The sequence below is a fragment of the Balaenoptera musculus genome, chromosome 9 (genome assembly GCF_009873245.2).
Source record: "Balaenoptera musculus isolate JJ_BM4_2016_0621 chromosome 9, mBalMus1.pri.v3, whole genome shotgun sequence".
Lineage (NCBI taxonomy): Eukaryota > Metazoa > Chordata > Mammalia > Artiodactyla > Balaenopteridae > Balaenoptera > Balaenoptera musculus.
In genome coordinates, this window is record NC_045793.1 from 16248638 (window position 1) to 16270592 (window position 21955).

Below are 21955 nucleotides of genomic sequence, written 5' to 3' on the forward strand. Positions count from 1 at the left end.
ATATCACCTTACATTTACAAGGGCTTTAGAATTTGTGAAGTTCTTTGATGTGGTCTACGTAATTTGATCTTTGTTACAAGGACCCAGTAAGGGAGATGGAACTGTTATCTTCATTTTCCCAGAAAAAAGACACAAATGTGAATTGATGGTATGCATACCTGACCTGACCTGTCTTTCTGAAATGACTCAGGCATTTTGCCCTCTGCAGATGCCCAGAGAACATGATATCTCATTGGAAACCGGTCTCTCTCCTGTGGTCCACAAGTGCACGACAACATCCACTTGCATTTTCACCTTGGAGAGTCGAGAGGCGGTTGGTGTAGTGGAAAGAAGGTAGCTTTCACAGTCAGAGGAAGTGATTTGATTTCCTGGCTCTGCCCCTTCTTTACCTGTGCAACGTCAGCCAAGTTGTCAAACCTCTATGAGCTTACATTTTTGCATTGGTAAAAATGGGGGTAATAATATTACCTAACAAACACATTTGTTGTGAAGATTTAATGAAATAACATATTTAGCCACTTTCCTCATTATACCTCTGATGATAAGAACTGTGATGACAAGGAGCTTATTGAGAGATCCTTAGAAAAAAGTCAATAAGATGTCTTGACAGTGACCTCTGTTTCCTAGCAACTCTGCCTGGAGATTACCACCCCCAATAGAACCATTAGTGAATAAACAGTGTGCATTGGCTTCTGCATCAATGAGTATCTAAACTAATGTCATTTCCATCACACATTATTTTCCCCTCGTGTCAGAAACATAAATGTTTCAAAATAAATATTAATGAAGTCTCCCTTAGATTTTTTTTCTAATCTTGATTGGGATGTTGTTAAGCTTTAGGTACATGTTGGCTGTTGAACAAAGTGGTGGAAGGGGCTTGCTTCATATAACAGACCCAGGTCAAATAAGTGGTATGGGAAGAGGCTTGTGCAACACCAGTACCTGTTCTATTCATGGGAAAGTGACATACAGGGAAGTGACTGGCACAGCAAGATCCCCAAAGTAGATTAAGCTTGCCCAAGCAGCCAGCCTTTGAAATACTAGAGTGGGATGAAGGGGGGAGTAGAAAAAGATTCTTTTCCTGATAGTTTTGCAATTAAATGAATATGTGTCCTTTATAAAATGTTTTGAGATCCATTTTACACCTACAACACAGTTTCTGGCATGTTCTTCTTTAAACATCTGTGCAGCATCAGTAGAAAATGAAACCCGTCCGTTAGAGCAGGGGTCCCCAACCTCTGGGCCGTTAGGAACCGGGCCACGCAGCAGGAGGTGAGCGGTGGGTGAGCGAGCGAAGCTTCATCTTCTGCTCTCCATCACTCCCCATCGCTCTCATTACTGCCTCAACCATCCTCTCCCCCAGCCCCTGCCTTGGAAAATTGTCTTTCACGAAACCGGTCCCTCGTGCCAAAAAGGTTGGGGACCACTGTGTTAGAGTGGTCTTATAAGGTCACGGTGAACCTCACAGTGGCAGGGATGATGGTGTCAGCAGTCTGAATGCTAAACTCCAGGTCCAAGTGGCTATTTCTTTCTGAACTTTGATAGCTGGTGTCTGCCTGAGAGAAAACGACATTTGTTTTTGCTGGCTTGGCCTCTGAGATTACTCTGAGACCAGTGATCTCTGGACCCTGATGTGAGCTCGAGATTAGATACAGGAATGCTTCATGTATAATTTGTTTGAGATTTTTCCCATTTTTGTGTGAATATCCTATTATATTTCCAATGACTCATACACAGCCATCCTTAAGCTTGGGGCAGCATGATAAAACTGACATGGGCAATTGCAGGGATCATACTGGCTTTCATTGTCATCACTAGAACGCCTTAGAATGGCCACTTGCTTAATATGCCATTCAGTCACAGAACAAAGAGAACAAAATGTGTCTGATCTGCTTTCTGGGAGCTTGCAGTCTAGGACAGCTACATGGGTGGGGATGGTCAGCTTATTTTCATGAGGCTGTTTTTCAGTAAAACACTAATATTCACGCCTATGAATTCAATAGGAAAATTCACACTAGGGAATTCTTGTGTTGAGCCCAGCACACATTTGAGTAACCGAGAGGACCCTCTTAGAGGTTAATAGTTATGTCTACTGATTCACGTTGGCCAAAGTGAGTCTCTTCTGTTACTTGCAATGGGTATCTGCAAGTAAACAGTCTAATAGTGAAAGTCTAGTAGGGAGATGGAACTTAGACATTGAAATTCTATTACATTTGTTTTCTTACAACTTTATAGAGTAAACTTGTAGGTGATAGAGAAGCTGCAGGTAAGTTTTGGTCCTTGCCATGGTGCTTAGATGCCACTTAGGCATCAGCTAAGGAAAGTAGGTTGACCGTGAATCGATTTTTGGAATCATATAGTACCAGTCTCCGTGATGGAGTAGCGAGTGTGTTTCAGGCAGTTCTGGTAGGCCTTGGGCTACATGATAGCACCTCTGTAGCTCTGCAATTCAGCACAGTTGCCTGACACACAGTGAATTCTTAATATATCTTAGGTGAATTGAAGCCAAAGGGACAGAAAGTAAGAGCAAGACACAGGAACACAGAGGTCTGAAGACAGTGAGTAAAGCACAAGTGTCTTGTAAGGTCCCCAGCGTGAGGCCTGGGAGAGGAATCATTGCGGTCAGATGGAGAAGTTCCTTCTTCATCCTTGGAGCCAGAAACCAGAGTAGGAGGACCTGGGAGGGAGGCTCCAGGGCCAGTAAGGTGCCAACTCAAACGCAAGTTGGGCCCGAGGGAGCCTGGCACAGTTGTAAACCTCCTGCAAAGACGGGGCTGGGGAGGGAAGCGGATGTGGACATGAACGTTCCAGGAGCTGCACCAGCCAAGCCAGGCTGTGGCCAGCCTTTAGTTAAGTTAGAGCAAGAAATGTGTCCTACGTGTGTCTACTTTCATTTCAAAAATTCCTTCTTCTTCCTGCCCTTAGTTTTCTTGTAAAAGTTTCTTTAAAAAAAAAAAGTCAACTTGACTTTGCCCAGTCTATCAGGAAAAAGAGATTTATTCAGACCTCGATCTGTGATCTGGGAGGACACGTATTAAGCCACAGCCACCATCTAAACCTGACTTGCCAAAAGGAGTGAACAGAGGGAGGGAGGCAAAGCATCAGGTTCAAGAAACCGGGGTGGAGTGCCTCAGACAAGTCTTGCTGGGGGGAACCTCACTCCCCAGTGGGAGGCCGACTCCAAGGAGCACAGAGGGTTCCTTTTTCTTCCACATAAACATCCTCAGAGGAGGTGAACAAGAAGAAGCGAGAGTGTGGGCGAGGGCGTGGACAGACACTTGGCCAGTCAGCGGGTGTGTTCGTTTTCTATTGTCATGTAACAAATTATCACAAATTTAGTGGCTTAAAACAGCAACATGTATTATCTCACACTTTCCGTGGGTCAGGAATCTGGGTACAGCTTAGCTGGATCCTCTACTCAGGGACTCACTCACCAAACTGCAGTCAGGTGTCAGCTGGGCTGCAGTCCCTCTGAGCTTGTGGTTGTTGGTAGCATTCAGTTTCTTGGATCTGTGTGACTCTTGGTGGCCTGCAGGAGAATCTCTCTCTGACTTCTAGACCTTCTTTGAAAAGACTTGCCTGATTAGGGCAGACCCACTCAGGAAAATCTCCCTTTTGGGTAACTCAGAGTAAACTGATGTGGGACCTTAATTATGTCTGCAAAATTACCTTCCCCACAGGGTAACCTGGCATCCATCATATCCCTAGGCCATACAGGCCACACTGAAGGGGATCTTATAGGGTGTGTCCACCAGGGAGCAGGAATCTTGGGGTCATCTTAGAATTCAGCCTCCCACAGAGGGTGAGAAAGTAAGCGACAAGTGCTTGTCCATTCTCTCCATTTAGCGGACTGTAATTTGGGAAGGGGTTGGACAGCAGGACCAAAGATATTATTTTAGGTGTTTGTGGCTGGTGGTCCCAAGTCATGAGAGAACAGAAACTACCACTAAGTACAATCTAAGGATAAAAACTTAATTGTAGTGGCTTAGGGTGGAAATTTTGATTTAGAAAAGAAAAAGTGTTATTGATCGGGCAATTGTTGGGAGCTGTTTCAGGGCCCCCCCTGGTGAGGAGAGGGTGAATGAGAGGAGCTCTTTGCCCATGTTTGTGATTCTGTTGCAAATGGAGTTCCTGATGGAAGGTGTTTTTAAAGACAAACCTTGCACGTGACTTGGGGTTAGCCGTAGCCGTGCTTGTTGGGCAAAGGCCCAGTTGTTGTGGGTCCTAGTTGCTCTCAACATGGAGGATAAAATTAGAGAGGAAGTTTCTGTCCATTTAACATGTAAAGCGTCAGGAAAAATGGGATATTACTGTCCTGCAGAGGGGTCTGTCTTTTAAGCCTGCGCCTGCCAGTGAGTTATTTTTGATCAGGAACGAAATACAGAGTATCCGCCTTCTGGGTAGAAAATGTTGTCTCTAGTCAGGTGTCCTCACTGTTCTTTGTTCCCTGAGGACTATTTAAACCAGGTCTCACTTAATTTGATTAAATGGAGTCTGTTTTTAAAAAAACAAATGCTTCCCGCCACCATTATAAACTCATAGGTTTTCATTGTAGAAAATACATGTAAGAAGAACAAAAAAACCACATCTGTTACACTATGCAGAAGTACGGTCACCATTTTGCTGGATATCCGTCCATACATTTCTACATTATGGCATTTACAGATAATTCTCTACTCTATAATCGAAAAATAGAGGATTCATTTTTTGTAATATATTTTCACTTTGTTATATATTATGAACATTTAGATGTTCATAATAGAAAGCTATTAACAAATAGCTTTCTGCAATCACTTTTTTTTTTTAACATCTTTATTGGAGTATAATTGCTTTACAATGGTGTGTTAGTTTCTGCTTTATAACAAAGTGAATCAGTTATACATATACATATGTTCCCATACCTCTTCCCTCTTACGTCTCCCTCCCTCCCACCCTCCCTATCCCACCCCTCTAGGTGGTCACAAAGCACCGAGCTGTACAATCACGTTTTTAATAACCACTTAGATATAGTTTATATATAGTTTATATAGTTTACTGAAACAATCTTATATGGGTTATTTTAAGTTTTAGGTGGATAGATGATAGCTATTAAGTCAGGGTTATCCATCTTTATCGGTAAATTTTTCTCAGTGGTTGTGATGCTGTTGTGTTCATCCAACACTTCCTTCATTTAGCTTCATTTATTAGGTGCTCTGATGTCGTTGATGCTGTGCTTGCCGCTTGCAAAGGCGAAACTTGTGCTTTATGTTTACTTTTCCCCTGGTCTGTTCCCAAGGCTACGTGTAGAGTTTTTAAATACCTCTTTTGTGAGCTAGAAGCCCTAATAAACAAACCGCTTTGTTGAGACTGGAGTATTAGCACTGGCACAATTTACTAATTTTACTGCACGTTGCAGACATCACAGCGAGGTGGTCCAGCTGCACCTTCGTCCTACACACAGGCTGTGTACAGCTTTGTGAGTTGCTGTTTTTCTTTCCCTTTCCCTTCCAAATGGACTGCTGGTGGCAAAAATCTGTTTAAACAAAGGTGAGGAAAGGATCAGTTCATTACAAGCCCAGACTAAAAGTTAGAGGTTTAACCTATTAGGAACCTAAGCTTTGCAAATGTTGAGAGTATTAGGATGAATGGGGAAAGGGGCACTCAGATCCTGGTGGGTCGTTAGGCAGTGGAGGGAAGACAATTCAATGACCCAGATGGTTATCGAGAGAATATTTTTATTATAATGAAAATAGACCCATGGAAAGAGCCTGAATCAACATAGAGATTCCTCATAATCCAGCCGAGCCTATATATGGAAAGTCAGCTTCTTTTGCTTTTAGAAACACATGGTAGCATTTTTGATTGGCGTCATGATGGCGAGGGGAAAGCTACTAGTATTTAGTGCCCAGGGGACCTGTGATGTTCAGGACAATACCAGTCAATGAAGAATCTTTTTACCTAAAATTCCAACATGGTCTGGTTGAGAACCTCAAGCCCTTCAGAACTTTTGGTTTCTTGAAAGGAATGGAAAAGAAAACAGGAAATTATGGCCATGAATTTTTTTCTGGAGCTTCCTAGAAATTGTCTAGTCCTTGCTCTCTCTCCACCATTTCTCATAGAGGGGCTGCAGAGCTAAGGTTAGAAGGATATTGGTCCATGTAAGGAGGTGTCAGTCAGGAGAAAGCAGTACAGAACTTTTTAAGTCTATTTTTCTCCAGCTATACTTGGCCTGTAAGAGTGGAGTCATTTTTTCTGACAAAAGCCTGTCTGGTTGTTTTTCTCATAGACCAGCTGTTCAAAAGCAGAAATCAGCCAATACTGTCCAGCTGTTAACTCAGCCATCCTCAGGGGAACTAATTCCTTGCAAAAAGAGTCTCGGAAAAGGCCAGAGAGAGGGAGTTGCAGGGAACACTGACTCAGGCTTAAAATTTATTTTCAGGCTATTTTATTCCTTTAGGCACGTGGAAGCAGAGGCCACCTCCACCATAACTGATCTCAGGATTTCTGTCGGAGATGCAGGGGGCCTGGGATACCAGCTGGTCCTATTCTTTTATTTTACATTCTAAGAAAAGAGACCCAGAGAGGTTAAATGACTTGCCCAAGGTCACAGAGCCAGGTTGTGACAGAGCTGGATCTAAACCCAAGCTTTTTGAATCCAAATAGAGTGTCCTTTCTACTATACCAGCAGCTACGCTATTGACTTCTTATATTGTTTATTAATGAAGCTTTGCTGACTTTCTTTCCAAAATATTCCCCCACCCCCACCAAGGCATTGCATCATTGTTTCATTCAAACCTTATGTCATTTCTGAGACCATTGGCTTCATGGGCAACAGAAAAGAATCTTTTACAACCAGAAGGCAAAGACTCCCTATTCATGATGCAGTAAGCAGTTATCCACCACTGTCCAAACATGGAAAAAAAAAAAATGTAGAAGCATTGTTCTATATTCTCTATGGGAGAAAAGTATTCAGTTAAGCTATTTGGTAACAAGTTTTAACTTGGAATTTGCACGCGTTTCCCAGAGGGACTGCAGAACATCTTCAGTTTGCTTAGTCTCGTTAACAACTGTCGACTAAAAAAAAAAAAAGAAAGCACAACCTAAAAGTTGAGAGTTATGTTTTATTCAGTGGACAAAACTGAGGACTTAAGCCCAGGACACAGCATCTCAGATAACTCTGAAAGACTGCTCCAAAGAGGCAAGAGGGAGAGCCAGGATATGTAGGAGTTTTTGCAACAAAAGACCAGGTAGTCAGAACATCAGATGACCACTAAATTTAGCGCTTTTCTATGTATGGGAAGGTACAAGAGTCTGGGCTCACTGAAGTCATTCCTTTTATGTGCACCTCAGCTATCTGGGGCGTTTTCTTCTTCTTAGTTTCCTCAGGGTGCACTGTTGGGGATGGCTGCAGCGGCTGACTGCTGGATGGGCTTGGCAGTGGGCAGCCTGTTTGTCTCCACCCTGAGTTCCCTGAGGGCTCACTGTGAGGGCGGCTGTAATGTGCTGGCGTGATGGCTGCAACATCCTTTGTTTACTGGTATGGCAGGCGATATTTTAGTTCACACAACTCTGAGATCACTAGATTCCACTTATGGTCTTTCTTAGAAAGAGAATATTCTGGCCTCCTTTCTTCACCTTCCTTAGACATTCTTTAACTCTTCCAAGGTCAAATGAAGAGGAGGGGCAGGGTTTTAGCTAGGTGACAGGGACTCTCTTGGTGGCAAAGGCACTTAGATGGATACCTTTTGGAGCACCTGGACTCCAATTCCAGAGCAAGACTTGAGAGCCTGAACATACCCAACTGTTGGGAAAGGTTTGGCTGGCTGCTGCTTAGATCAGGATCAGGAATCTTTGAGCGCGTCCAGGACATTTTCTCACAACCAAGTTGCTCTGTTTTTCTCCTTTTCTCCTGGTGCTCCATCATGGACTCTCAGTTGCCCACTGGGTGATGATCTCATTCTTCTTACTGGCCTACTTGGGTTTTCTGGCCCTTTTTTTTGTCAGTAGTACCACCAAAGAAGGAACTTGATAATTCAGTTTGGCTGTGACCAGTTCTCTTACAAATTGTTGAGTGAGAGGTGTACAAAAAATTATAATTGCTAGTTAAAATGAAGAAAGGGCACTGACGAAACATATGGATGTGATCAAAATGTTGTTGATAGTCTACAGAGGAATTGCAGGGAATGCGAGAGGTGTTTGAGACTGGAGATATGGGCCTGGTCTTCAAAAAGGGGAAAAGGAAGAGGGATCAATTATGAATGACGAACTGAACCTTGAGCCCCGTGGTAAGCAAATGAGTAAACTAGAATCTAGTATGAGATCACTAAGAATAAATGATATTTAACAAGCCTCATAATTTTTTATAGTGTTAATAGGCTGATAGGTCAGAGAAATGCTTAATAATTTGTCCCAATTTCAGCAAGGCATGTAGTAATAACAGTAATAAAACAGCTATCATTTACTGAGCTCTTATTAGTGAAGGGAACTGTTCTAAATGAGTAGAGAAACATCAAATTTTGCATCTGTTTTTGGGATAGGGGGCGGGTGGCTTAGGATCTCTTAACTGCATCTTCTTTCTTTTAAAATAATGGAGCTTGCCTTTCTAATCACTCTTGTTTCTATTGATGGGACTTGAGTTAATGGCTCAGCTTGGAGCAGGCAGTGTGGGTAACAGAGAGCCATCTGGTGCTTTTTCACTCCCAACTGTCCTATCCTGACCAGGCTGTTGAGTTCCTGGATTCTAGTACCATTTGGAAAGAAAAGAGGATTCATTACCTCAGCTGGTTGAGTTTTGTAAGAGGAAGAAACATGCAGGAGCAGACAGCCAATGGGTGCCATGCTCCCACTAATGGCCATTGCTAACTGGCTGGTCAAGGTGGAGGTAAGAAATAACTATATGGATGACTGTGAGGGAGCTTCCATGTTCATAGCCCACTAATGGTTCTCAGCTAATTTTCACCTACTATGGTACTATATTATATCTAGATCAGACTATCTATGACTTCATTTTATCTTCACAACAATTTTGAATGGCAGAATGTATTCTTCCTAATTTCAGGTGGAACAGAAAGCATGAGTGACGGGCCCAAGGTTATTGCTGATAATTACAGAGCTGATCTAGCATATGTGTCCTCTGACTCATGACTCCCGTGCATAAAATACTCCTTCAGATGGTTAAGATTCTCTGGTATGTTTCAGCAGGCCAGCATTCCAGAGAGGTGGGGCATGACTGTGAGATCTGACAGAGTGAGAATCTAAGTGGTTTTAAGCCAGAACTTGCCTGGGTCTCCCAGTTTGGTAACCTCTGGATTTTTTCTTGCTTTTATCTGGGGGTGAAGGAGTACTTTCTGGCAGTGAGTCATCCCTGTGCATTTACAAAACAGGGCAGATAATTTCTTGTACGTCTGAAGCACTTTCCCTTTACTCCTTCGTGCATTCTAGGGATGAGATTATCTCAGTAATTCTTACGACATATCTGGCTCACAAATAAAGGATAGCTTTCGAGGGAGTATGCCATTTTTTTTTCATAAAAAGTTTATGGGATCCTTTAATTTTCATATCTGACATCTTTGGCATTGGATCTTGACTTGGAGACAGATTCTCTTATTGCAAAACATATGTCCTAAAAAAAAGAAAAAAAAAAAGAAAAACATATGTCCTGTTCAGAGAATCCCATGGAGGACGGCTAATGGGACCCTCTTCAGTCATCTGTTTGGTGATCCTTAATGGTTAGTCACCACCTTTCTTATTACAGAATCTATAGTATAAAGAGGTCAACCTTCAACTCTTTGATTTCATGTACCACCCTAGATCTCAAATTAGAGGTCATTTCTCAAATTAGAATGACCAAGTAGACTCAGATGATTTCCAGTGTTTCTTCATGCTTCATCAGTCTATGATTTGGAGCCTGTTATCATAATCAGAAGTTTTTCTGGAATGGCAAAATACCAGATTTTGGTTGTTTTAGGGTCGGACCTAAGAGCTTACAAACAATGAATGTCTTAGCCTGGGCCTTCACTGAAGGATATAAGGGAATGCCCTGGGTGTTTCCTGGTGGAGTAAAGACCGAAATCTTGGTAATGGAAGGTGTGTGATGGAGGAGGGAAAATGGGAAGTTGTTTTCTGTTTAGGAGAGTGGAAGGAACCTGAGAGGACCAGATTATGTTTGTAGAGGGGGCAAGAGACCCAATTAGAAGAGCCTGACCAAAACAGCCTCTGAATTTCCTCAGATAATGAGAACATAAAAGGGTTGAAACCTGCAAATTGAAGGTAAAGGACAGGAAGAGTATCAAACAAAGGATAAAACATCAATTAGGAAGAAACTCTTCAGGGACATTAACCAGGAAATAGTGAATAAGAAACTTCAATCAATTTTAAGTCTAACTGGGGGGAATTTGGACTGTGAGTTATGTTGGAGAATTTTAAGTGTGGGAGAATTTTAAGGTTAAAAGCAAACATTTTGTTGGCTTTGGCCTGTAGGACAGATCAGGCAGAAAGCCCCACAGGGTCACCAGCACTCCCATTGAGAGTGTGGAGGTAGAATCTGGATTTAGGGGTCAAAGCGGAGTAGGCGGGAAGGAAGAATCGGTCACCCTGATGGCTGCCTCTCACCATCCCAGGTACCTCTGGCTCTCCCACCGTGGATGTAGAGAACAGAATGGCAGATCCTCTACTCCCTCAGCCTTGAATGGTTGGCTTGATCATGGTTTTGAAGGGCTTTTGTTTGTTGGGAGAATTCAGCTGTCTGTTTGGCAGAAGGAAGAGGCAATAGAAGGACTCTGGGGGATGGTTTGAGTTTCTCAAAACCAATCAAAGAGGACTCCTCCATCTTATATGGACTATAATTTATTTCTGGAATGGTTCTGCCTGCTCTGAAAGGACCCTAAGGATTTCCTCCCATAATATGAGGAGATTGCCCAGATCTCAGGCCCACATTGCAATTCAAGAAGCATTTGACAGTCAGGAATCTGGTTGCTGAGGTCTCTGTGTTAGTGATCGGGAGGGAGGAGGCTGTGCTGAAGGTATATGGGCGTGGGAACCAGAAAGCAGGAATCCTGCCCTACTGCACTCTGCTCCACAACCTCCAGCTGTACACTCTGGACGATCCTTGATCTTGTCAAGATCAGATACAACAGTGATGTGGAAGTGTTTTGTCATATGTAAACCATTATGTGTTGAACATGGGAGATGATATTATTATTATATTTTCTTGACATTTTTATTCCTGTGGGGATTGGTTAGATACTGTTAAGCCATGGAAGGAGAGGCCTTCCACCAGGCTAAGGCTAGTTTGGGTTCAGAAAGAACTAAGAAGTGCATTTTAGGGCATTTGCAGCTGTCTATGTAAGTGAGCCAAGAAGTAGGCAGATTGAGTTTCTTTGTGCCAGCTAATGCTGAATCTCTTAGCTTTCCTTTGCCAGCAGAAGCCACCACTGGTGTTTTTCTCATAATCTCATTAACTGATTTGTTTGTATAAAATGAAGCAATGAATTTTTTTTCACATCAAATGTTAAGCTAAGAACTGCTGTAGACCATTCAGGATTGGACTGCATTCAGAGAAAGTGCATCATTACCTGTTTTAATGATGAAGAATGATGTAGTTTAAAAAGGAATTAGTATTGGTGCATCTCCCTTGAAGCACATAACATATGTAAAACTTTATATTTACATAATAAATTAGGGGTGACTCTTTTTACAGAAAATAGAATATGTCCTATCAATGGACTTATAGCAGGTTTCCTTTAAATAAGCATCCCCAGTGCCTTTATAATTTGACATATTTCACACACTTGTTTTACAAAGAAAGCCACATCTGGATATTAGAAACCATAGTGTGCATGTTTTGGAATTGGGCTCTTTAAAAAACAATTTTTGCCACTGCTTGTAAAATTTCAGTAAAGCCAACATCACTTCATCAAAGAAACAAAACCCCCCAAATTCCCAAACCTCTTGTGTAACAGAGTTCCAAGCGTCAGCTCCCAATTTTTTTTTTTTTTTTAGAGAAATATGTAATGTATCTAAATTTTGGTACCAGAAAAAAATTGGGTCCCCTTGAAATTTCACTGTAATAGGATTTGACTTGTGAGCCTTTTTTTTTTTTTTCTTGTAACTTTGACAAAGTGGCCTTTTCTTCTCCAGGTGGTCATCTGGCCCTTTTCTGTGTGGTATGTGCGCAGGGCACGTATGCAGGGCAGGAATCCCCTCATGTCTAAGGTGCGGCTCCTTGAAGGTGGGCCCCTGGGAGAGTGGAGGGGCGAGGGTACCTATTCCCCCCCTCCCCCTCCCTCCCCCTTCCCCCTCCCCTCTCTCCCTCACCTCCCTCCGTCCTCCGCAATACAGGCGAACTGTGTTTTACTGGAGGGAAACCTTGGTTTCTAAAGTGAATTTGAGGCGTGCCCTCCAAATTACTTCCCTGCGTTTCTTTGAGGCTTTGGGGGTTGTCAGCTTGCCCCGGCCGTGTCCACTGTATCCGTGACTGCTGTCTGTGGAGCATTCTGTGCTCTGGGCAAGGCTCCTAGCTGCGATTTTTCAGTAAAAACGCTTCTTCCCCTGCCTGAGACGGAGCCTCCAGCCAGCAGCCGGTTTCCAGGCGGCGGGCCTGGAGAATAGGATCTTTGTGGGGAGCGGGCGGCGGAGCCCGAGCCTTGGACCCGGGCCTCCCGCAGGGAGCGGTCAAGTTCTGCTTTCGGAGCTTGCGCCCCACCCATTTCACTGCCCCTGGGCAGGGTAACAGGGGCAAAGCTAAACAAACCCAAGAAGCAGAAAGAGGGCGTTTTCCCTCCTTTTCCTAAGTTGCAAAGCTTTTCCATTTTAATATCGCCTGCCACATTTTAGAAAATTATAGTGCAGCAGAGCCGAATAGCTTGTCAGCAATGACTGATAATGCGTCGTGTGTTATTACTATCACCTCTGCTGGGAGCGTCTAGCCGGAATCCACGGAATCCTCCTCTCCATGGACAGAGCCCGGGGGGAGCTGGGGGGAGCCCCACAGAATCCTGCACTTGGTGTGTAGTGCCCGTGGGCATTTTTCCAGCAGGAAGCTTTCATTAGATTCTCAAAAGGGTCTACATATCAAAAAAAAGGTGAGGAACTACTGACCAAGTCCAAAGTCTACTCCATCACTTCCCCTCACCTTCCCACACACACACACACACAGTTTTACAGACGAGGAGACAGAATCCAGAAGAGGTGGGGTGACAACCAGTGAGGTGTAGGGCTGAGACTAGAACTCCTGTCCCAACTCTGATCCAGCACAAAAGATGTTGGGCCCACATCAGGGGGACAAAATTGCTTTAGAACCTGCTCTATGAGCCCAGCAGTCATACGACATACTTCAGATAACTCATGTTGCACCTCAGGACAGTCCTCTCTTTATAAGATGACCTTTAATCATGTTCTGTCCACCCCTTGCCCAGCCCAGGCTTTGCTCACAGTAGCTGCTCACTCTGTTGAGTGAGTGAACCCCCGTGCTGAGCAGCACGAGGAAGACAGCTTCATGTCTTTATACAACCAGTTACTGGAGCTCAAGAATTACGAATCCTTCATTTTCCTCCTACTTTACTCCCCTTCCTCACCCCCACGACCCTGGTTCTTGGGACAATTGTTAGCAAAAGGAGGCAGCCCAGACTTTAAACCACTCTTTCCTTGCAAGCTCCCTTGACAGCTAGTTAAGGACCTGCAAACACAAGTGTAAATGCTTCAGAGCCAGGGTAACTTCTTATAAAGTTAGTAATTTATGTAAGGTTAACAACTTCTCTTAATTTATCTGATTTGTAAGTTTGGATATGTGTTTTAGACATTGGATAGCATTTATTTATAATTGTTGGGGAGGCCTGGGCTCTAATTCAGATTTGTTTACTGCTTGACTGGGATGTTATACAATAATAATAGGTGGAAAGAAGAGAAAATTGGTGAGTACATATGATCTGTGATCTGTGCTGGGCTCAGAGGGGGGTAGGTAAAAATGTTTACATCTGGGTCACAGAATTTATAAGGCCTAATGACAAAAACTTTAAGTTGTCAATGAAAGGAACATCAAAGGAAAGTAAAAAAAAAATGTCCAATTAAGAAATACTTGGGCTTGCCTGGTGGCGCAGTGGTTGAGAATCTGCCTGCTAATGCAGGGGACACGGGTTCGAGCCCTGGTCTGGGAGGATCCCACATGCTGCGGAGCAACTAGGCCCGTGAGCCACAATTACTGAGCCTGCGCGTCTGGAGTCTGTGCTCCGCAACAAGAGAGGCCGCGATAGCGAGAGGCCCGCGCACCGCGATGAAGAGTGGCCCCCACCTGCCACAACTAGAGAAAGCCCTCGCACAGAAACGAAGACCCAACACAGCCATAAATAAATAAATAAATAAATAAAATTAAAAAAAAAAAAAAAAAAAAAAAAGAAATACTTATTTGAAGAGCTGTAGTTTGTCAGGGAAGTGAAAGATCAGTTCAAGCTGTGTCTGTCTAGGATGACTTTGTAAAAGAAATAGATTTATTTTGTTTTAGGTAGATTCCTGATAGAAGAGGAAAATGAAAGCATATTCTAGGAAGAACAGTGGGGGGAGCCAGTGTACAAGTAGAGAATGCCCACATTTTGTTTTAATTTTGATAGGGTTTTGTTTTTTTAAAAAGCTTTTTAAAAAATTGATTGCTCTGCCAGTGAAGCGTTAGGTGCATTACATGCATTATTTAATTTAATCATCACAACAGGAAGCTGGTAGTATTGTTATCCTCACTTTACAGTTGGAGCAAACTGGAGTTTTGAAAACTGAAGGGTCTTCTTCAGGTTTGCACAGCTAGGAGCCAGGATTCAAATCCAGTCATCTGGCTCCAAAGCTGTATTGCTCCAGTGTCCAATATGGACACTGTTAGGGCTGGAATGAAAATGTCATGTATTAGAATAAAGGGAGTGACTTCCCTGGTGGTCCAGTGGTTAAAACTTCACCTTCCAATGCAGGCGGTGTGGGTTCATTCCCTGGTTGGGGAGCTAAGATCCCACATGCCTCATGGCCAAAAAAACAAAACATAAAACAGAAGCAGTATTGTAACAAATTCCATAAAGACTTTAAAAATGGTCCACATCAGGGGGGAGGAACCAAGAGGGCGGAGTAGATGGACGTGCTCTCACTCCCTCTTGCGAGAACACCAGAATCACAACTAGCTGCTGGACAATCATTGACAGGAAGACACTGGAACTCACCAAAAAAGATACCTCACATCCAAAGACAAAGGAGAAGCCACAATGAGATGGTAGGAGGGGCGCAATCACAGTAAAATCAAATCCCATAACTGCTGGGTGGGTGACTCACAGACTGGCGAACACTTATACCACAGAAGTCCACCCACTGGAGTGAAGGTTCTGAGCCCCACGTCAGGCTTCCCAACCTGGGGGTCTGGCAACAGGAGGAGGAATTCCTAGAGAATCAGACTTTGAAGCCTAGTGAGAATTGATTGCAGGACTTCGACAGGACTGGGGGAAACAGAGACTCCACTCTTGGAGGGCACACACAAAGTAGTGTGTGCATTGGGACCCAGGGGAAGGAGCAGTGACCCCGGGGGAGACTGAACCAGACCTACCTGCTAGTGTTGGAAGTTCTCCTGCAGAGGCGGGGGTGTGGCTCTGTTTCACCATGTGGACAAGGGCACTGGCAGCAGAAGTTCTGGGAAGTACTCCTTGGCGTGAGCCCTCCCAGAGTCTGTCATAAGCCCCACCAAAGAGCCCAGGTAGGCTCCAGTGTTGGGTTGCCTCAGGCCAAACAACCAACAGGGAGGGAACCCAGCCCCACCCATCAACAGTCAAGTGGATTAAAGTTTTACTGAGCTCTGCCCACCAGAGCAACAGTCAGCTCTACCCACCACCAGTCCCTCCCATCAAGCCTCTTAGCCTAATCCACCAGAGGGCAGAGAGCAGAAGCAAGAAGAACTACAATCCTGCAGCCTGTGGAACAAAAACCACATTCACAGAAAGATAGACAAGATGAAAAGACAGAGGGCTATATACCAGATGAAGGAACAAGATGAAACCCAAGAAAAACAACTAAATGAAGTGGAGATAGGCAACCTTCCAGAAAAAGAATTCAGAATAATGATAGTGAAGATGATCCAGGACCTCGGAAAAAGAATGGAGGCAAATATCGAGAAGATGCAAGAAATGTTTAACAAAGACCTAGAAGAATTAAAGAACAAACAAACAGAGATGAACAATACAATAACTGAAATGAAAACTACACTAGAGGGAATCAATAGCAGAATAACTGAGGCAGAAGAATGGATAGGTGACCTGGAAGACAGAATGGTGGAATTCACTGCTGCGGAATAGACTAAAGAAAAAAGAATGAAAAGAAATGAAGACAGCCTAAGAGACCTCTGGGACAACATTAAACGCAACAACATTCACATTATAGGGGTCCCAGAAGGAGAAGAGAGAGAGAAAGGACCAGAGAAAATATTTGAAGAGATTATACTCGAAAACTTCCCTAACATGGGAAAGGAAACAGCCACCCAAGTCCAGGAAGGGCAGCGAGTCCCATACATGATAAACCCAAGGAGAAACATGCTGAGACACATGGTAATCAAATTGGCAAAAATTAAAAACAAAGAAAAATTATTGAAAGCAAGGGAAAAATGACAAATAACATACAAGGGAACTCCCATAAGGTTAACAGCTGATTTCTCAGCAGAAACTCTACAAGCCAGAAGGGAGTGGCATGATATACTTAAAGTGATGAAAGGGAAGAACCTACAACCAAGATTACTCTACCCGGCAAGGATCTCATTCAGATTCAATGGAGAAATCAAAAGCTTTACAGACAAGCAAAAGCTAAGAGAATTCACCACCAAACCAGCTCTACAACAAATGCTGAAGGAACTTCTCTAAGTGGGAAACACAAGAGAAGAAAAGGACCTACAAAAACAAACCCAAAACAATTAAGAAAATGGTCATAGGAGCATACATATCGATAATTACCTTAAACGTGAATGGATTAAATGCTCCAACCAAAAGACACAGGCTTGCTGAATGGTACAAAAACAAGACCCATATATATGCTGTCTACAAGAGACCCACTTCAGACCTAGGGACACATACAGACTGAAAGTGAGGGGATGGAAAAAGATATTCCATGCAAATGGAAATCAGAAGAAAGCTGGAGTAGCTATACTCATATCAGATAAAATAGACTTTAATATAAAGAATGTTACAAGAGACAAGGAAGGACACTGCATAATGATCAAGGGATCAATCCAAGAAGAAGATATAACAATTATAAATATATATGCACCCAACATAGGAGCACCTCAATACATAAGGCAACTGCTAACAGCTATAAAAGAGGAAATTGACAGTAACACAGTAATAGTGGGGGACTTTAACACCTCACTTACACCAATGGACAGATCATCCAAAATGAAAATAAATAAGCAAACAGAAGCTTTAAATGACACAATAGACCAGATAGATTTAATTGATATTTATAGGACATTCCATCCAAAAACAGCAGATTACACTTTCTTCTCAGGTGCGCATGGAACATTCTCCAGGATAGATCATTACTTGGGTCACAAATCAAGCCTCAGTAAATTTAAGAAAATTGAAATTATATCAAGCATCTTTTCTGACCACAACGCTGTGAGATTAGAAATGAATTACAGGGAAAAAAAAAACGTAAAAAATGCAAACACATGGAGGCTAAACAATACGTTACTAAATAATCAAGAGATGACTGGAGAAATCAAAGAGGAAATCAAAAAATACCTAGAGACAAATGACAAAACCTATGAAAACACGATGATCTAAAACCTATGGGATGCAGCAAAAGCAGTTCTAAGAGGGAAGTTTATAGCAATACAAGCCTACCTAAAGAAACAAGAAAAATCTCAAGTAAACAATCTAACCTTACACCTAAAGGAACTAGAGAAAGAAGGACAAACAAAACCCAAAGTTAGCAGAAGGAAAGAAATCATAAAGATCAGAGCAGAAATAAATGAAATAGAAACAAAGAAAACAATAGCACAGATCAATAAAACTAAAAGCTGGTTTTTTGAGAAGATAAAAAAAATTGATAAACCATTAGCCAGACTCATCCAGAAAAAGAGGGAGAGGACTCAAATCAATAAAATTAGAAATGAAAAAGGAGAAGTTACAACACACAACACAGAAATACAAAGCATCCTAAGAGACTACTACAAGCAACTCTATGCCAATAAAATGGACAACCTGGAAGAAATGGACAAATTCTTAGAAAGGTATAACCTTCCAAGACTGAACCAGGAAGAAACAGAAAATATGAACAGACCAATCACAAGTAATGAAATTGAAACTGTGATTAAAAATCTTCCAACAAACAAAAGTCCAGGACCAGATGGCTTCACAGGTGAATTTTATCAAACATTTAGAGAAGAGCTAACACCCATCCTTCTCAAACTCTTCCAAAAAATTGCAGAGGAAGGAACACTCCCAAACTCATTCTATGAGGCCACCATCACCCTGATACCAAAACCAGACAAAAATACTACAAAAAAAGAAAATTACAGACCAATATCACTGATGAATATCGATGCAAAAATCCTCAACAAAATACTAGCAAACAGAATCCAACCACACATTAAAAGGATCATACACCACGATCAAGTGGGATTTATCCCAGGGATGCAAGGATTCTTCAATATACACAAATCAATCAATGTGATACACCATATTAACAAACTGAAGAATAAAAACCATATGATCATCTCAATAGATGCAGAAAAAGCTTTTGACAAAATTCAACACCCATTTATGATAAAAACTCTCCAGAAAGTGGGCATAGAGGGAACCTACCTCAACATAATAAAGGCCATATATGACAAACCCACAGCAAACATCATTCTCAATGGTGAAAAACTGAAAACACTTCCTCTAAGATCAGGAATGAGACAAGGATGTCCACTCTCACCACTGTTATTCAACATAGTTCTGGAAGTCCTACCCACGGCAATCCGAGAAGAAAAAGAAATAAAAGGAATACAAATTGGAAAAGAAGAAGTAAAACTGTCACTGTTTGCAGATTGCATGATACTATACATAGAGAATCCTAAAAATGCCACCAGAAAACTACTAGAGCTAATCAATGAATTTGGTAAAGTTGCAGGATACAAAATTAATGCACAGAAATCTCTTGCATTCCTATAGACTAATGATGAAAAATCTGAAAGAGAAATTATGGAAAGACTCCCATTTACCATTGCAACAAAAGGATAAAATACCTAGGAATAAACCTACCTAGGGAGACAAAAGATCTGTATGCAGAAAACTATAAGACACTGATGAAAGAAATTAAAGATGATACCAACAGATGGAGAGATAGAGCATGTTCTTGGATTGGAAGAATCAATATTGTTAAAATGACTATACTACCCAAAGCAATCTACAGATTCAATGCAATCCCTATCAAATTACCAATGGCATTTTTTATGGAACTAGAACAAAAAATCTTAAAATTTGTATGGAGACACAAAAGACCCCAAATAGCCAAAGCAGTCTGGAGGGAAAAAAATGGAGCTGGAGGAATCAGACTCCCTGACTTCAGACTATACTACAAAGCTACAGTAATCAAGACAATATGGTACTGGCACAAATACAGAAACATAGATGGAACAAGATAGAAAGCCCAGAGATAAACCCATGCACCTATGGTCAACCAATCTATGACAAAGGAGGCAAGGATATACAATGGAGAAAAGACAGTCTTTTCAATAAATGGTGCTGAGAAAACTGGACAGCTACATGTAAAAGAATGAAATTAGAACACTCCCTAACACCATACACAAAAATAAACTCAAAATGGATTAAAGACCTAAATCTAAGACCGGACACTATAAAACTCTTAGAGGAAAACATAGGAAGAACACTCTTTGACATAAATCACAGCAAGATCTTTTTTGATCCACCTCCTAGAGTAATGGAAATAAAAACAAAAATAAACAAATGGCACCTAATGAAACTTCAAAGCTTTTGCACAGCCCAGGAAACCATAAAGAAGACAAAAAGACAACCCTCAGAATGGGAGAAAATATTTGCAAACGAATCAATGGACAAAGGATTTATCTCCAAAATATATAAACAGCTCATGCAGCTCAATATTAAAGAAACAAACAACCCAATCCAAAAATGGGCAGAAGACCTAAATAGACATTTCTCCAAAGAAGACATACAGATGACCAAGAAGCACATGAAAAGCTGCTCAACCTCACTAATTATTAGAGAAATGCAAATCAAAACTACAATGAGGTATCACCTCACACCAGTTAGAATGGGCATCCTCAGAAAATCTACAAACAACAAATGCTGGAGAGGGTGTGGAGAAAAGGGAACCCTCTTGCACTGTTGGTGGGAATGTAAATTGATACAGCCACTATGGAGAACAGTATGGAGGTTCCTTAAAAAACTAAAAATAGAATTACCATATGATCCAGCAATCCCACTACTGGGCATATACCCAGAGAAAACCATAATTCAAAAAGACACATGCAACCCAATGTTCATTGCAGCACTATTTACAATAGCCAGGTCATGGAAGCAACCTAAATGCCCATCGACAGACGAATGGATAAAGAAGTTGTGGTACATATATACAGTGGAATATTACTCAGCCATAAAAAGGAACAAAATTGAGTCATTTGTTGAGACGTGGATGGATCTAAAGACTGTCGTACAGAGTGAAGTAAGTCAGAAAGAGAAAAACAAATATCGTATATTAACGCATGTATGTGGAACCTAGAAAAATGGTGCAGATGAACTGGTTTGCAGGACAGAAGTTGAGACACAGATGTAGAGAACAGACATATGGACACCAAGGGGGGAAAACTGCGGTGGGGTGGGGATGGTGGTGTGCTGAATTGGGCGATTGGGATTGACATGTATACACTGATGTGTATAAAATTGATGACTAATAAGAACCTGCAGTATAAAAAAACAAACAAACAAAAAACAACTAATACAAAACTTTCTTTGGGTTATTTGTATGGAAATATGTTAATATAAATGTTACAGGCATTACATGAAATTTCTAAAAATCTTATATGTTCTGGTATAATGTTATAAGTCATAATTCTAGTTATTACTTTAAAATGTATATGTCAGAAAGAACTAAATTTCCTTGTCAATTGCATTATGATGAACTTTCATCAAATCTTTAACCGTGGTCATTTTTAAGTCTTTTGTCATTTACAGACAGTTCTGGGTGTACTCTGATGCTTTTGCAAGTATGTTCTTATAAAAGGGTTTCATCTTCAAGGAATTCATGGAAAAGACTGACAAGTACAGGTTTCTGGTTACTGACTATACTGCTGAACTGAATGAATAAGCATTTTCAGAACTCTAATGGAAAACTGATGAACTCATAAAAGTGCTAACAAAAGATCAAGATGAAAAAAAAATTACATGGGACTGAGTGAACTGATGAGGATGATTATAATTTTTGTGACTTTCTGTTTGAGTTAAAAAAAAAAAAATCCCACAAGGACTCAGAGGCAAAAAATATACAAATCAATTTTCACTGCAAAGTAAAGGAGCTGTTACAGTGGAGGATTACTGGACTGAATGTCAATATTATGACACAGTATGAGTGTGTTTTGTGTTTGGTAATTGCAATCACTGTTGCTTTTTTGTTGTGGTCATCCATTTACAATGCTTGGTGTCAGTTTATTTATCTCTTGTAAAAATAAAATACAGTGTGTGTGTGTGTGAAAAAAAAAGGACCCAAGAACTAGGAGAAGGAAAAGGTTTATGATGCTTCTCTTTTTTAAGAAAAAAAAAATTTCTTTTGACTTATTAATAAACTATAGAGAAAATTGAAAAAAAATAAAGAAAAGTACAATAGGATCTTCACATTCTTAAGGAATATTAAACAATAAAAACAAAAATAAATCATAAAAAAAAATGGTCCACATCAAAAAAAATTAAAAAAAAAAAAAGAATAAAGGGGGACAAGACTTCACAGGACGGTT

The 21955-nt window shown here is 41.4% G+C and overlaps 1 protein-coding gene across 1 annotated transcript in view; it reads left to right on the forward strand.

Moving 5' to 3' along the window:
• CREB3L2 (cAMP responsive element binding protein 3 like 2) overlaps positions 1-21955 on the forward strand; it is a 121004-nt gene that overhangs the window by 48482 nt on the left and 50567 nt on the right. The window lies entirely within an intron of this gene.